We start from the raw sequence: 17,188 nt of genomic DNA, 5'->3' as shown, positions 1-17,188 counted from the left end.
AAAGCCGGTATTGTTTCACTATTCTTTTGCCTTCAAACCTGCACTTTCCGATCAAGGAAGCATTGCATGTTTGAGAAAGTTAGTCCCCAGGAGGCAGGCGGGTCAGCCTTTTTCCATTTTCTCAGAGTGACCCTCTTACCGCAGAGCAAGAAAGATCAATTTTAGAAGCAAATGGAATGAGATAAAGCCCGCAGTCTCCTTCCAAACTGAAAAGGTAGGATTTGGCCGATAGCTGCACAAATTAGGAGGGGTGAACGAGCCCAGTACAGTCCAATTCATTCACCTTATTCCTAACTGAGGCACAGATGATCATCCAGTGCCTTTTGCCTTTTCTCTTCAACATTACTGCTGGTGGTAACATCTCCTCTTTGGAAGGTCAAGGATCAGGGCGCCTTACAGATGACTTTTCCCCACTTCTACCACAAATAGAAAGATACAACCCTTCACTAGATACAGCCCTTATGGTTACCACAGAACAGTGCCCCACAGATGTTAAGATTCCTCAGAACTCGGATTCTCTTTATCAAAGGGAAGTGCTTTAAAAATGTTTTTAAAGGTGCCAGCATTCATGCATACAGTTGCACACAATTCCACAAATTTCTTTCTCCCTCTGTAGATCTCTGCTAGACCCTGCTTAAGGGTCTCGTTGGTCCTTTATGCATGGCTAGTATGTCCCTGGTTTGTCCCTCTCTTGTCTCACATTTTTATATCCCGGGATCGGAAAACCTTATGCATGGTGTGGCTTGTTGTGAAGAAAGTCCGGGGAGTCTCTGGAGCGATGCATAATCACAGGCAGAAATGAGGAAGCGTCTGCGTCCCCGCCCCTTGAAACGCTGCATTGTCATTGGCAGTAGTGCCTATTCTGGCAAAAGTGTCACCCTGCCCTTCCCCTCTCCCCCAATGAGTGGCCATTTCACAACCCATCTTGCAAAATGGAGTACTGAATTGCATCCACAAAAGTAAAAGGAGGGGGGAGATTCTCCCTTGTCCACACAAGCTGCTGAAACTGACCAGAATAGATGCCTCCTTCTCTGGGCGTCTTCCTTTTTTCCCTGCTGTTCTGATGGAATATCGATATATCGTCAAACTATCCTAAATACTAATCAAAATAGCAGAGAGAGGCGGCAGAGCCTCTGATCGTCCACTCCCCTCCCCTCCTGTAAGTCATCACCAAAATGCGGGGAGGGGGGAAGCAAACCTGCGATCCTAGCTTCCGCTGCCTCTCTCTGCCATTCTGATTAGTATTTTGGATGATTTGATGATATATCGATATTCCATCGAGCAGCAGGGAAAAAAAGCTCCGTCTCCAGTATGGCTTCCTGGGGCATTGTGGAGGGGATGGCTGAAGGCTGGTTGAAGGAGGAGTTAGAGGAGGAGTTGGAAAATGGGGACATGTCGGAACATGGGAAGATCGACCCTCGGCTGAACTATGCACCTTCTGGTGCCCGAGATGGGCTCGGGACAAAACTTAGAGGCGTGATAAAACGGATTGGAAAACCCAGGGAAGTTACAGGACGGAAGCCATCTGAGCCCCCAGGGAGGAGACCATCATGCATAACCCCAATGAAGAACTGAGACAATCGCGAGAGAATTGTGAGACAAACCAACCATGCATAAATGACCATTATATGAGACATCTTGTGTGAGCAGGGTTGGGAAACCCCAGCCCAATCTGTATCAGATGTGTGACTGAGGACTCACCTTTAAAAATACTTTCTGCCCCTATTCTGCAATACTTTGCAAAGAGTGAGGAGGGAGAATACGTAAAGTCTCTTAGGAGCCCACAGTTCCCATGCATACAGGAGGCTGCCTGTTGCATCTCTGTGCAATTTACCATTCAGCCTCCTTCCAATCAATGTCTGATGGGGCAGACACTCCTGCCACACATCTTTATGGGCTATGAGTGCAGCATCCCATACAGAGGCACACCAGAGGTCCACATTTGAGGCTGTCTGTCGCATATCTACATGAGTAACTGCCCTGGGCTTGCCTCCTTTTAATAAGAAGGCATGCCTAGATGCAGAGATGAGGCTCCTCTTCTCTCAAGGCAGGTGATTCTCATTCTTACACCTTCTAAAAATAAAGTTGGAGTAGGGCATGAGTGTGAAATGTGCCTCCAATTTTATTTCAGGGGGGGAAGTGTGCTTCAAGTTATCTGGTCTTTGGGAAACATTGATTTAAATGCTGCTTCCAAACATCCATGTGAAAGGCCAATAAGCATGCCAGAATTAAAAGCCTTATAAAAGGACAGTAAAAATAGCCTGCTTCATCATTCCATACATCCACTGTGTACAGGGAAGAGGCCTTTTTACCCGGGATAAAGCAATGATCCTCTTCTTAGCATTACTTGTATATGCACATTTGCAAATATGAATCATAGTGTGTACACTATCTAGGCAGCTGGATAGGGTTGCCAACCTCCAGGTACTAGCTGGAGATCTCCTGCTATTACAACTGATCTCCAGCCAATAGAGATCAGTTCACCTGGAGAAAATGGCCACATTGGCCATTGGACTCTATGGCATTGAAATCCTTCCCCTCCCCAAACCCTGCCCTTCCCGGGCTCCATCCCAAAAACCTCCCGCCGGTGGCGAAGAAGGCCTTGGCAACCCTACAGCTGGAATCAGCTGTGGTTCCCAATTGAGTCATGCCTGGATGTGTCTCTCTGTCATGTGTGAATGTGTTATAGCGGCCTCTAGGAGCACTGGATGTCAAGCTGTGTCAAGCCTGGGTATGCCTCTCTGCCATGTGTGAATGTGTGGATGTGTTATATGTGTGACTGTATTGTAGGGGCCTCTAGGAGTACTGGGTTTGAATTCATTCATATTGCTGTCTAAGCCAATGTTTCCAAATAAAGCTTTCTCTGAGAAAAAAAAAGGAATTAATCAAAAGGTAAGGAATAGACACTTTATTTTCCTGATTCGTATGTGATACAGAACTCATCTTCACCATTGCCTTAAAATGAGGGGGGTCGTGTCCCCAATTAAACAAGAAATGCACTTAGGGTCAAATGCCACAGGAAATAGAAAAGCAATTGAGCCCTGTGGCACAGAGTGGTAAACTGTAGTACTGCAGTCCAAGCTCTGTTCACGACCGGAGTCCGATCCCGGCGGAAGTTGGTTTCAGGTAGCCGGCTCAAGGTTGACTCAGCCTTCCATCCTTCCAAGGTTGGTGAAATGCGTACCCAGCTTGCTGGGGGTAAAGTGTAGATGACGGGAAGGCAATGGCAAACCACCCCATAAATATAGTCTGCCTAGTAAATGTGAGGATGTGACATCACCCCATGGGTCAGTAAAGACCTGGTGCTTGCACACGGGACTACCTTTACCTTTTTGTAAAAATAATCTCTCTCTTAAACTGGTCTCATGCATTTAGGGACATGTCTGGATTTCTGGATTTCTTTTAAACACTGCTGAGCATATTTGCCAATTTCATACAGGACCCGGCACTGTTATTTCTTTTTTTTTTTCAATTGTTCATTTGCAAGGCAGATGTTACATTGTCTGATAAGAGAACAGACTACTAAAAACATCATACAATGAGATAGCAGGACATTTAAATTAGTCTAGAAATGTCAGATTGAGATAATTTCATCCCAATTAACTATCCCAAAACTAGTGTTCAATGCTTCCCTCCCCAATAATATGCAAAGCAGATTCTCCCCGCTTCCCCCCCCCCCCCCGCCGCCAATTCTACAATCATGGATTTCACGCACATACAGCTTTACGTTGCATCTTTGTGTAACGGGGATGTCATTATATATTTATTTTCTGCAAGGTTGCCAGCTGGGCTCACAACTGCAGAATGCATTAACTTATGAGAGTATCAGCGGCTCAGAGGAAAGCCACAGGCGCGATCCAGCCAACATGAAGCCCTTTAAAGCCATATTGATTTCAACGGGAGAGTTAAGCATGTAGTAAAATTTCCTCCATTGAAAATCGTTGAGACACAGGAGCTGGGAGACGCCTACGGTCCAGAATCATTTGTGTTGTAAAATAAAATCAGTTCCTTGAGCACATGACTATGGTGTAAAGATCTACCTCCCACACCTGTGTTTTGCTTTTATGTCTCTCTCTCTCTCTCTCTCTCTCCCCGTGATCTCATAGAGATCAGCAAGACTTACAGTGCAATCTCAAACGCAGTTACAGGTTAGGGTTGCCAACCTCCAGGTCCTCCGGGAGATCTCCTGCTATTACAACTGATCTCCAGCCCATAGAGATCAGTTCACCTGGAGAAAATGGCCGCTTTGGCATTGGACTAGGGTTGCCAACCTCCAGGTATTAGCTGGAGATCTCCTGCTATTACAATTGATCTCCAGCCAATAGAGATCAGTTCACCTGGAGAAAATGGCCGCTATGTCAATTGGACTCTGTGGCATTGAAGTCCCTCCCAAACCCTGCCCTCCTCAGGCTCCAGCCCAAAAAGCTCCCACCGGTGGCAAAGAGGAACCTAGCAACCCTACATTGGACTCTATAGCACTGACGTCTCTCCCCTCCTGAAACCCCGCCCTCCTCAGGCTCCGCCCCAAAAACCTCCTGCCGGTGGCGAGGGGGCACCTGGCAACCCTTTTACAGGCTACCTTCTAAGTCTATTGAAGTCAAGGGGTTTAAAAGAGTAAGTCTGCTTAGGATTGCACTATTAAGCATTTCAAGCATCTCCCATAATTCTGTTAATCATCACTCACAGCATCTAATTTCTTCATTTTTATCGATTGATAAAGGAGAGATCCAGCTGTTAGACTTCTTTGGGAACATTACCTCATACAGTTCTCTATGGGCCTGGCTCCTTGCTTCGATTGTCCTATATTGAGGGAACACAGAACCGACCAGATGATCTCATCAGATAGAGGGCTTACAAAGGGAGGAGTGAGACCCTTCCCCTTGGCATCTGCTTTTCTAGATGCGAGAAACATTGCATGGAGGAGCATCCGGTTATGAGGGCCCTGCAGTTTGAAGATGTGCAGGTTTGTCACCTCCAAGAGAACAAGGCCTGATACATAAGGTTACCAACTAGGGTTGTCAACCTCCAGGTGGTGGCTGGAGATCTCCTGCTATTACAACTGATCTCCAGGTGACAGAGATCAGTTCACCTGGAGAAAATGGCTGCTTTTGAAGGTGGATTTTATGGCATTATACACCATCAAAGTCTCTCTCCTCCCCAAACCTCTCCCTCCTCAGGCTCCATCCCCAAAATCTCCAGGTATTTCTCAGCCCAGAACTGGCAACATTTTTAGCAACTTCCAGTAAAGGACTGGTATTCTCCCAGAATTACAACTGATCCCCAGACTACAGCGCTTAGCTTCTGAGGGTGGACGTTATGGCTTTACATCTAGAGTTGCCAAAAGGCCAGCAGGAAAACAATCTGTCCCTTTAATGGAAACTTAATGTGCGGAAATGAGCGGTTAAAGTATTTCATGGCATGGATGTAAATAGCACTACCTCATTAATCATATCCCATTAAGACTCTATTTAAGGGACAGGACATTTTTTTTTCTACTGGTAGTTGGCAATGCCACCCATCCCTTCTGAGCTCCCTTCCCAAATTCTGCCCTCCTCGGGCACTGGTCCTAAATCTCCAGGAATTTCCCAAGCCAGTATTAACAACCCTAGCAGTCTACCTTTTGCTGACCCACTTCCCACTTCATTCCCTTCCCCTCTCTTCAGAACTCAGCAGATGTCTAATAATTAGGGTTGCCAACTTCCAGGTACTTAGCAAAAAGAAGCACCGAAAACTAACAAGTCAAGCTGTGCAAATAAATAGTAACCGGCTCTTGCAATATATGCAAATTAGTGAGAACATTTATTGCTTTATGAAGGTATGACATAATTGCTTGTGCTTGCTATATTTTTGATAGTTAAGGTAGGAAGTTAAATAAGAAGGCTTTGTATTTATTGTATTTATTGCATTGTATTTTATTGAAATTTAGATAAGTATACTGTGAGGCTTTTTGGCTGAAGAAGCTGTTTTTAACAGCGAAAGCGTTGGTTTCATCCGGAGGACACTCCCAGCTCCGTCTTGCTTCAGCTTCAATTATGCTTCAAAACTTTCATCTGAAAAAGAAAAAGACTCTATAAAACAAAAAGTTTTTGTACTTACCTTGTAAAGTTGTTGTCAAATGAAATTGACTTCCTTTGAGTAGCAACCAGCTACTATAAGTACACCATTGTACTGCTTGTTGTAACCTTGTATGTTCCTGCACATGTAAATAATAACATCACTAATTTGCATATATTGCAAGAGCCGGTTACTATTTATTTGCACAACCTCCAGGTACTAGCTGGAGATCTCCTGCTATTACAACTGATCTCCAGCTGACAGAGATCAGTTCGCCTGGAGAAAATGGGCGCTTTGGCAATTGGACTCCATGGCATTGAAGTCCCTCCCCTCCTCAAACCCCGCCCTCCTCAGGCTCCGCCCCAAAAACCTCCCGCCGGTGGTGAAGAGGGACCTGGCAACCCTACTTATAATATTTTATATGTAAAGCACTAGATTTGTGATTTTGAAACCCGGTACTCTAGATACCCCTAAATCTGAAGGAAGGGGGAGTAGCAGTGCCCTGACCCTCCTGTTGCCCCACAGAATGTGAGAATACAGTAGAACCAAAGCAATCGGCCCTTTGCCACTCTAGGGGAACAGGAAAGGAACAACTGTACCACCCTCTGTCTGGAACTGGCTGTGCTCATCTGACCTTTATTTCTCAATAGTTGTTTGAAGCTGAATATTCCCTGCAAAACTATCCGGCAATCTCTCTTTGTAGCTGTGCCTCGATCTCTTCTCTTGCCAAATCAATACTGGCAATTAAGGCTCATAAACATTTAAATACTCCAGTTTGCTGGCATCAGAAGGGGAGGGGGTGGAGAGCTTATTTCCCAGAACAACAATATATGTGTGATTATTACCTCCGTGAACTGATGTTCCCATTTCCTGCCTCCCAAGTAACCGCATCACCTGCTCCTGTATGTATATTCCACTCCCCCACGCCCCGCACAAAGAACCTCTAAACAAAATATGAGCATAAGGAAAATGACATAATTTGGATGTTTAAACCCACTCTCTCTCTTCAAAAAACTAATATTACAGTGCTGTCGCAGCATAGCCTAGGTAATGCCTTTCCATGTCTCTTTCATTTATTTTTTATAAGAAACATTCTGCCATAAATGCTCTTAATGGATGTACTGTGAGAAACAAATTGCTGGAAAGAGATCGATGCCAAGTTTTACCATAATGTTTGTTCTATCCTTCTTTGTGTGTACGTGGGGGAGAAGCAGAATGAAACGATCACCGCATTTGTGTGTGGTTGCCATCCATTCCTTTTTTTGCATAGATCATATTTTTGGAGCTCTGGATCACACCCCTGTCAGAGTATCAAGTTGATTGTAATAATCTGACAGAAACAGTTGTGTGAGAGCTGTCAGATCTTGGAGATCTGAGAGGCCAAAGTTGATGTCAGCAGAAGCAATAGCCTTGCTGGTACCAAAGGGAACTGCAGGAATCTGGATCTGGGCAGTTTGCTGATGCAATGCTTGGGAAGGTCCACAGGTGGCCCTAATGCAGATCAGGTGCAGTGGGTGTATATAAGGCTATGTAACTGTGCTTCTGTAACACACTCAAATACAAATCAATTACAGCCTGGAAGTAGTAGTGGAGAAGCTTGCTACTCTCCCAATGTGGGACTGCATAGAAGCCACGCAGATGAAAAACAGAGTTTCACTTACTGTAACTTACGTAGTTCACTTGCAGCAAAGTTGAGGCCTACTGCTCTTATAGTCCAACTGAGAGTGTGCCCTAGAACGTGTCCCAGAATCCTGTGGGAGATGAAGAAATGTTCTTTGGCAGATGGGTCAATGTGGAAAGGGTAACAGTTTCCTCAACACAGAAAATCTGAAATCCACTGTTCTACTATCTAAAAATAAATGAATTAAATAAATAAATAAGCATTTTAAAATGACCTGGATAGCCCCAGCTAGCCTGACCTTGTCAGATCTCAGAAACTAAGCAGGGTCAGCCCTGGTTAGTATTTGGATGGGAACCTCCAAGGAACACCAGAGTTGAGATGCAGAGGTAGGCAATGACAAACCACCTCCAAACGTCTCTTGCCTTGAAAACCCTATGGGGTCGCCGTAAGCCAGCTGTGATTTGACGGCACCAAAACTTTTTTTTAAAGATACATTCAAGACTATAGTGTCATTACTTGGCTAAGCAAGTGTTTACCCCCATGTTACAGATAGGGTTGCCAGTATTGTGTTGAGAAATACCTGGTGATTTTTGGGGCGGAGCCTGAGGAGGGCAGGGTTTGGAGTGAGGAGGGACTTCAATGCCCTAGAGTCCAATTGCCAAAGTAGCCATTTTCTCCAGGTGGAGTGATCTCTATCGCCTGGAGATCAGTTGTAATAGCAGATCTCCAGCTAGTACCTGGAGGTTGGCAACCCTACCATGGGGTTGACGTGGAAGCAAGTGGTTTAGGAGTTCCTCCAGGACATAACCACCAGCAGTCTTGCTTTATAAGAAACAGTCTTTTATTTACAGTGCACAAAATGAAATGAAAATGGAAGTTTAGGTTTCAGAACCACCCGGTCCGCATGAAACTTAGTAAACGGGTGGGAATGACAAAGGGCCGTGAGGTTGCTGACCCTCCTAGCTGAGGTTGCTGACCCTCCTAGCTTGGGCGGGAAGGGGAGGGGGAGCACTCTCATTTTCGATTTTGCTAGAAGCTGACAAATCTTATCCATGGCTGGCCTGCTCAGTCCCAATGTGTGCCTGCATAGAAGACCACCAGATGAACAACAGTTACGCTAAGTGAAACGCTCTTTTTTCCCTAAAACACACCCAATACTTTTTTGAAACTGTGGGCTGCACGGGAAGATTCAGGCTTGGCAAGGATCAGCCCACAAGAAACTCCCGAGGAACCTTCACTCGATCCCTCAAGACACAATTTTAAAACCTCGGCTTTAAAATCATCACTGGAGAATCGTAACACTTCTTTCATGACAAGGGCAATTTCCTGTACTGAATGTTCAGTCTGGATACTAACAGCTCAGCCTTCAGGAAATTTGTAGTAATATAATACAACATACAATGATTCTGTTGCTAACATCAAGAATTTGAAAGGGGGAAGAAAAGAAGAGGATATGAGAACATGCTCCGAAGGAACAAAAAAAATTAGAAGAACTGCAGAATTATTGATTTAAGATCACCATACGGTCTCAGAAGAAGCCAACTACTTGTGATTCAGCTACGGCAACATTCACACACTTTCCCAGGGGTGAGAACTTGCTGCAAAGGCAGAGGAGAGAACCATTTTTTTGGCATGGTTCCTACAGAATCAATAACAGCCGGCGCTGAGTAGTCACTTTGTTCAAGCCCCTCGATAGCTGCTCATTACATGCTTCCCAGGGACGTGTGCTCACAAGAACAGCCATCAGGAAAAGCAACGGGATCCACAGAGGATACAAGGGTCAGCAGGTAAAGCACAGGGAAGAAAGGGAACACAGATGAGATTAAGTTTCTCAATTCCCCACGGACTGGAGGGAAAAATAGGGAGCCTCTTGAATGTGATTGTTTTCTCTGGTACCCTAAATATATCAGGGCACAAAAACCTGCCAGAGAAACAGCATTCACAGCTCAGGGACCACCATACTCAGTTATGTGCAAACGACCTGCATTGTTCAGAGTATTTTCCTTGATATTTTTATACCACAATAGATACAGTAGGCCTTGAATGACAGAAATGTTACACTTGTGCAGTTAGGTAATTTCACACTCTGGACAACGGTCTTATAAGGGCTCGCATTTCGAGGGCAATGTATTCTTCAAACATTACCTAGACTTGGAATTCAAAGTCTGGACTTGACTGCACCGTTTAAGTATTCTAGTAGTACGTGCCATCTCGAATGCAGTCCTAAACAGAATCATACCTTTTCTAAAAGGGTATAACTAGGTTTTCCATAGTGTTGCCAGGTCCCTCTTTAACACTGGTGGGAGGTTTTTGGGGCGGAGCCTGAGGAGGGCGGGGTTTGGGGAGGGGAGGGACTTAAATGACAGAATCCAATGGCCAAAGTGGCCATTTTTCTCAAGGGTAACTGATCTCTATTGGCTGGAGATCAGTTGTAATAGCAGATCTTCAGCTACTACCTGGAGGTTGGCAACCCTAGTTTTCCAACCTCCAGATGGGGCCTAGAGATCCCCCAGAATAATTTACAACTCATCTCCAGATTACAGAGATCAGTTCCCCTGGAGAAAACAGCTGTTATGGAGGGTGGACTCTGGCATTATACCCTGCTCTTCCCAGACGACACCCCCAGATATTTAGGAATTTCCCAACCTGGAGATGGCAATCCTAGGTATAACTCAGTTTTAGGATTGCTCTGTTTGAATCACAGCATTTAGGCGTAACTTGATTGTAATTTTTGGCATATCTTCAAAGCAGCTGTTAAGTAGTAAACTACAGATAGAGTAGAAAAGAACAAGAGTCCAGTAGCACCTTAAAGACTAACAAAAATATTTTTCTGCTGAATTACAGTTGATATTCAAACTAAAGTCAATGCATTTACCTGGGCTGAATAAAGACCTTGCATTCATGGCCCATTACCAATGCTGATTTCTCCACACCCATCTCTCCCCTGGACATCACAGACTCTTCTGCATATCACACCTAATCCAATCAAGCCTGCTATTCACATTTACATACTGTTCCTCTACTTAAAGACCGATGGATTCACATTCTAGCTGTATCTGAAGAAGTGAGCTGTGGCTCACGAAAGCTCCTACCCTGCCAGAAAATATTCTTGTTAGTCTTTAAGGTGCTACTGGACTCTTGCCCTTTTTGACTACTGCAAACAGACTAACACGGCGACCCACTGTGAAAAATATTTTCTGGCAGGGTAGGAGCTTTCATACCCTGCCAGAAAATATTTGTGTTAGTCTTTAAGGCGCTACTGGACTCTTGCTCTTTTCTACTACTGCAGACAGACTAACACGGCGACCCACTGCGAATTATCTACAGATAGAGTAACAGCCTTATCATTACCAGTCAGCAGATAGATTCAGTGGTAGTCGTGAGAACATACAGGAAACTGTGAAATCAATGGAGTAATCAAAGAAGATCTTGTAGAAGTCTAAAAGTGTACTAAAAGCAAGACGTTTTCAGCCAGCGTTCAACAATTAATGCTCAAGGGCCCGGGCTGTTAATTTGAGAAGTACCTACCACTGTTTGTGAGGTCTGTTGTGAGGGCCTCTGAGGGGTGATCTCAAAATATTACTTGAAGAAAGTTACAATTCAAAGAGCCCTCGGCTACAGTCACAGCTTGATCCATGGCAGAGAGGTTTCCTCAACTACAAAACAGCTTAGAAATAATACCGGGGGCGGGGGGAGACTATGAAAAACCCATGAATCTTTATGGGGGCTATTAATAAGAATGTAGTTCCCACGTGCAAAATACTACGGCTGTAAGCAGATGCATAAATAATGAAAGTTATATGATCTCATTTGTTTAGTTATTTATACCTGGTCCTTCTCCCCGATGGGAACCCGAAGGCGCCTACATTATTCTCCTCATCTCCATTTTTATCCTCGCAAAATCTGTATGAGATGGACCAGTCACAGGCTCTCAGCCAACCTAAGGGCACTCAGAAAGCTTCCAGAGTAGGGATTTGAACCCGGGTCTCCCAGATCCTAATCTGACACTCTAACCACTACACCACACTGGCAACCCAATGGCATTGAAGTCCCTCCCCTCTCCAAACCCCGCCCTTAGGGTTGCCAGGTCCCTCTTCGCAACCGGCCAGAGATTTTGGGGGCGGAGCCCGAGGAGGGCGGGGTTTGGGGAGGGGAGGAGCTTCAATGCCATAGGGTTCAATTGCCAAAGCGGCCATTTTTCTCCAGGTGATCTGATCTCTATCGGCTGGAGATCAGTTGAATTAGCAGGAGATCTCCTGCTACTACCTGGCAGTTGGCAACCCAAGCCGCCCTCCTCAGGCTCCACCCCCAAAACCTCTAGGTATTTCCCATCCCGGAGCTGGCAACCCTACCGTGAAGTATCTGGCTGTCCTTGACCAGAGCCAGAGCTTTTTTGGCTCTGGCCCTGGCCTGGTAGACCTCTCGGTCAAATGAGACCAGGGCTCTGCGGGGTTTAGCTCAATTCCGCAGGGCCTGTAAAGCAGAGATGTTCCACCAGGGCTATGGTTGAGGGGAGCAACGGCTCCATCATAAACCGGCCGCCCGGTCCCACCTTTGGTTTAGAAGACGACGACGGGTTGGTTTTTATATGCCTACTTTCTCTCCCGCTTCAGGAAGAATCAACCCGGCTGACAATCACCTTCCCCTCCCCTCCCCACTACAGACACCCTGGGAAGTAGGTAGGGCTGAGAGAGTGTGACTAGCCCAAGGTCACCCAGCTGGCTTTGTGTGTAGGAGTGAAGCAACAAATCCAGTTCCCCAGATTAGCCTCCGCCACTCATGTGGAGGAGTGGGGAATCGAACCCGGTTCTCCAGATTAGAGTCCACCACTCCTAACCACCACCACACGCTTTATTCTTATTTATGCCTGCCCGCTCACCCACCTGAATGTTACCACTACCACTGATATGGAAGGGATCATCATTGGAGTCATCTGGATTCTGGATTGTCTGGTTTTAAATTGTTTAATTCTTAGATGACACTATAGGTTTTAATTATTTTGTTATATTGTTACGATATTGATTTTGATGGAGTATTGTATATGTATGTTGGATGTGAGCCATCCTGAGCCCTGCCTCAGCAGGGAAAGGGCGGGATAAAAATCTAATACAATAATAAAATAAAACCATGTCAAAACAGTTCATAGGCAGAAGCAGATGTTGAAGACAAGAACAAGGTGGCACAGAGAGGCCAGCTGTGAAAGGAACAGATGTACGCCGTATCCAATAGGATTTACTCATTTTTGTTCCCTTGGGAGGAATTATTTTCCTCTCTCTCAATGATAGCCCTTTAACAAGCATCTAGCAAGCCTGCATCCGGAAGAGGATACCTACTGGGCCAAACCAAAACCATTAAAAGGAGAACTGGGCTGGTTGAAGGCTGGTGTAGGACCAGGGGTGGTATTCCAGTAGGCTTGCCAACCTCCAGGTGGGGCCTGGTGATCTCCTAGAATTACAACTGATCTCCAGACTACAGAAATCAGTTCCCCTACAGAAAATGGCGGCTTTGGAGGATGGACTCCGGGGCATTGCTGGGGTCCCTTTCCTCCCCAAATCCCACCCTCTCCAGGCTCCACCCCCGAACCCAAACCTCCAGTTCTCTCCCAGATCAGAGTTGGCAAATCTAATTCCCAATTCTGCCCCAAAGCTGATTAGGTGACTTTGGGCTAGTCTCGCTCTCTCAGCCTAACCTACCTCACAGGGTTGTTGTGAGCATAAAATGTTGTGAGTCTTGGAAGAATGGCAGGAGAAAAGTGTAGTATGCTAGATCGTTTCGGTAGGGATGGCAAAATGTTTAATGTGCAACTTTTTTTTTTTAATGAAAACAAAATGGGGAGAGGACTTGGTGCTTTTTAATTTCCACTGGTCTCTGCGGGGAATGCATTTTCTTGCCCATCCCTGCTCAAATTTTCTGTCTTGCACAAGGAAGCAGGGCCATAGCACACTTTCAGTGCCAGCACTACACATTCTTGCATTCCCCAGATCAGAATTATGCTTTTCTTGTTCCTCTGGACTGAAAGCATTTTATCAATGTCAGTCAACAGTGAAGACTGGGAAAACATAGCCAGTTTGAAATCATCTGTCCGTAAGCAACTGCTTCATGTGGCTTCAGTGTAATATCGGCCCTGTTAGCCTGAAAACAACTGCCTACATCCTCTGTCATATTCATCTGATGAAAAGATTCCCAAAGCGCTGTGTATTTGTTTCATTTCCCAGCATCAAATTAGTTCATTTGTAGGGTTGCCAGCTCCACGTTGGGAAATAGCTGAGGGTGGAGCCTGAGGAGGGTGGGGTTTTGTGAGGGGAGGGGCTTCAGTGGGTATAATGCCATAGAGCCGTGTTGGCGAACCTATGGCACGCGTGCCACAAGCGGCACGCCGAGCCCTTTCTATGGGCACGCGTGGAGCTGCCCCCCCCGCCCGTCCCCCGCCCCCTCTTTGCGGCCTCGACGTCATCTGCCTCCCGCCGCCCCACTCCGCCTTAGCAGCAGCAGCAGCGCCGCCGCCCCACCCAGGCGCCGCTCCAGATCCGCCACCGGCCGCTCATGCTCGGCCCCGAGGGCTGCCCTGCCGGCCGCACCGCTACGCCCACCGAGTCGCCCCCACCCCCTTGGCTGCCCGTCCCCTTCCTCTGCCCCTCCTTGCGGCGGGCGGCTCTTTTGCTTGCCACTGAGAGATGCACATTTACCCCATCCAGAGTCTCAAAACTGCATGGGGGGGGGGGGTTTGTTGTCTATTTGTGAAAGAGAGGTTTTGCCTTGGACGTGCCACTGAGATGCACATTTACCCCATCCAGATTCTCAAAACTGCATTGGGGGGGGGGTTGTTGTCCATTTGTGAATGGGAGGTTTTGCCTTGGACTTGCTACTCAGATGCACAACTCAACAATAAGCCCCCCTGCAGAGTTTTGAGAATGCAGATGGGGAAAATGGTGTTTGTCAGTCATTGCCATGATTTAATTTTATGGATGACAAAGGATAGTACAGTTTGTTCTGAAAATGAAATCCTTAAAGTGTGGAATTCTCTGCCAAATAATTTTAAATCAATGAAAGCACTTGGGATTGTTTTCCTTACTTTGTTTGGATCATTTTATGCTTGTGAGCATAAGATGTTAACGTATGAGTTGTTTTTTCTAAACTAAAACCTCAGTATTCAGGTTAAATTGCCGTGCTGGCACTTTACGATGAATAAGTGGGTTTTGGTTTGCAGTTTGGGCACTCGGTCTCTAAAAGGTTCGCCATCACTGCCATAGAGCCCACCTTCCAAAGCAGCCTTTTTCTCCAGGTGAACTGATCTCTGTTGCCAGGAGATCAGTTGTAATAGCAGGAGATCTCCAGCCACCACCTGAGGAGGGTGGGGTTTGGAGAAGGGAGGGACTTCAATGCCATAGAGTCCAATTACCAAAGTGGCCAATTTCTCCAGGGGAAATGATAAATATTGCCAGATCAGTTGCAATAACGGGAGATCTCCAGCCGCCACCTAGAGTAGGGTTGCCAGGTCCCTCTTCGCCACTGGCGGGAGGTTTTTAGGGTGGAGCCTGAGGAGGGTGGGGTTTGGTGAGGGGCGGGACTTCAATGGCATAGAGTCCAATTGCCAAAGTGGCCATTTTCTCCAGGGGAACTGATTTCTATTGCCTGGAGATCAGTTGTAATACTGGGGGATCTCCAGCTGCCACCTGGAGTAGGGTTGCCAGGTCCCTCTTTGCCACTGGTGGGAGGTTTTTGGGGTGGAGCCTGAGGAGGGCGGGGTTTGAGGAGGGACTTCACTGCCACAGAGTCCAATTGACATAGCGGTCATTTTCCCCAGGTGAACTGATCTCTATCGGCTGGAGATCAGTTGTAATTGCAGGAGATCTCCAGCTAGTACCTGGTGGTTAACCTAACCTGGAGGTTGGCAACCCTATTCATTTGGGAGGGCATGCAGATTTAAAACCCAAAAGAGACATCATGCTTTCTGTGGTTCAAACCATCAGCAGGGCTCCCAGCTCTGTATTTCTCATTCCTGTCTCCTCTCTGCAGTGTAGTAAGAACCCGTTAATGGGAATCATACATCAGGGAGGGAAAAGATAGGGTTGTCAAATACAGACTGGGAAATTTCTGGAGATTTGGGGGTGAGCCTGGGGAGGGGAAGGACCTCAGCAGGGTATAATGCCATAGAGTCAACCCTCCAGAGCAGCCATTTTCTCCATGAGAATAGATCTCGGTCTTCTGGAGATCAGTTGTAATACTGGGAAATCTCCAGGTCCCACCAGGAAATCTACAGACAATGAGTGTCTTTGTCAATGATCAAAGCCTCGCCGGTCCTTTTGAACTAGCCATTAGTCCACAATGTCCCGTCCAGTTTGAACAAGTCTCTTTTCCTCATGTTTTCTTACAAAAGACTCATGTGTGATAAACTAAGGTACTTTACGCTACCAACAAGCGAGTTGTTCATATTCAGAACCAATCTTCCTCATACTTCGCCACACCCCTCAAGCACTGATGATTGAAAACTCAAGATTTGGGGGACATACTTGAAGTTGCCCCCAAACTTTTCCTGTCCCAGGCAGGGAGATGTTGTAGCAGATGCTGGGATCCAATGCTTGGATTGCTCTGTTTCGAGGGCCGGATATGACACCAGCCCAGATCAAGAGTGGGGGGGGGCTGCCTCAGCTACCGAACCCCCAGCAGGCTCGCCAGCCCAGATCGGGACTGGGAGAGTGGCTGCCTCGGCTGCCCCACGGGCCGGATAAGAGCTCTCAAAGGTTCGAATGCAGCCCGCAGGCTGTATGTTTGACACCCCAGTACTACACACTGTTTTATTGTGTGTGTGTGTGTGTTAGGGTTGCCAGGCCCCCCCTCTCCTCCAGTGGGAGGTTTTGGGGGTGGAACTGAGGCACGGAGCACGTGCACGCAGACACGCCGATGCGATCGCATCACTTCCGGTTTACCCCCGGGTTTACCCCCGGTTTACCCCTGGGAGTTTGAGTGGTAAAAGGCCCGTTGCGATGCGGCGCTTCCGGGGGTAAACCGGAAGGGACGTGCCACGGCATGCAGACGCGCGTGCACGCTTGCCCACCGACCTTCAGCTGGTTAGCAGGCAGCCGGGTGGATTGGCAGGGTTTTGCCCGCCGCCCCCAGGCACTTGGGAACCCTAGTGTGTATGTGTGTGTAAAAGGCCATCAAGTCGCAAGACTTATAGTGACCCCTGGAGGGGTTTTCAAGGCAAGTGATTAAGCAGAGGTGGATCACGATGGCTAGCCGTGTTAGTTTCTCAACAGCAGTACAAAAGAGCCAGAGTCCAGAAGCACCTTAAAGACTAACAAAATTTCTGGCAGGGTATGAGCTTTCGTGAGCCACAGCTCACTTCTTCAGGTATCTGAAGAAGTGAGCTGTGGCTCACGGAAGCTCATACCTAAGCAGAGGCAGTTTACCATTGCCTGCTTCTGCAGAGTTCTCCTTGGAGGTCTCCCTTCCAAGTACCGACCCAACTTAGCTTCCAAGATCTGATGAGATCAGGCTATTCCGTACCAATCT

The sequence above is a fragment of the Euleptes europaea genome, chromosome 4 (genome assembly GCF_029931775.1).
Source record: "Euleptes europaea isolate rEulEur1 chromosome 4, rEulEur1.hap1, whole genome shotgun sequence".
NCBI lineage: Eukaryota > Metazoa > Chordata > Lepidosauria > Squamata > Sphaerodactylidae > Euleptes > Euleptes europaea.
Note: the sequence above shows the minus strand (reverse complement) of the source record.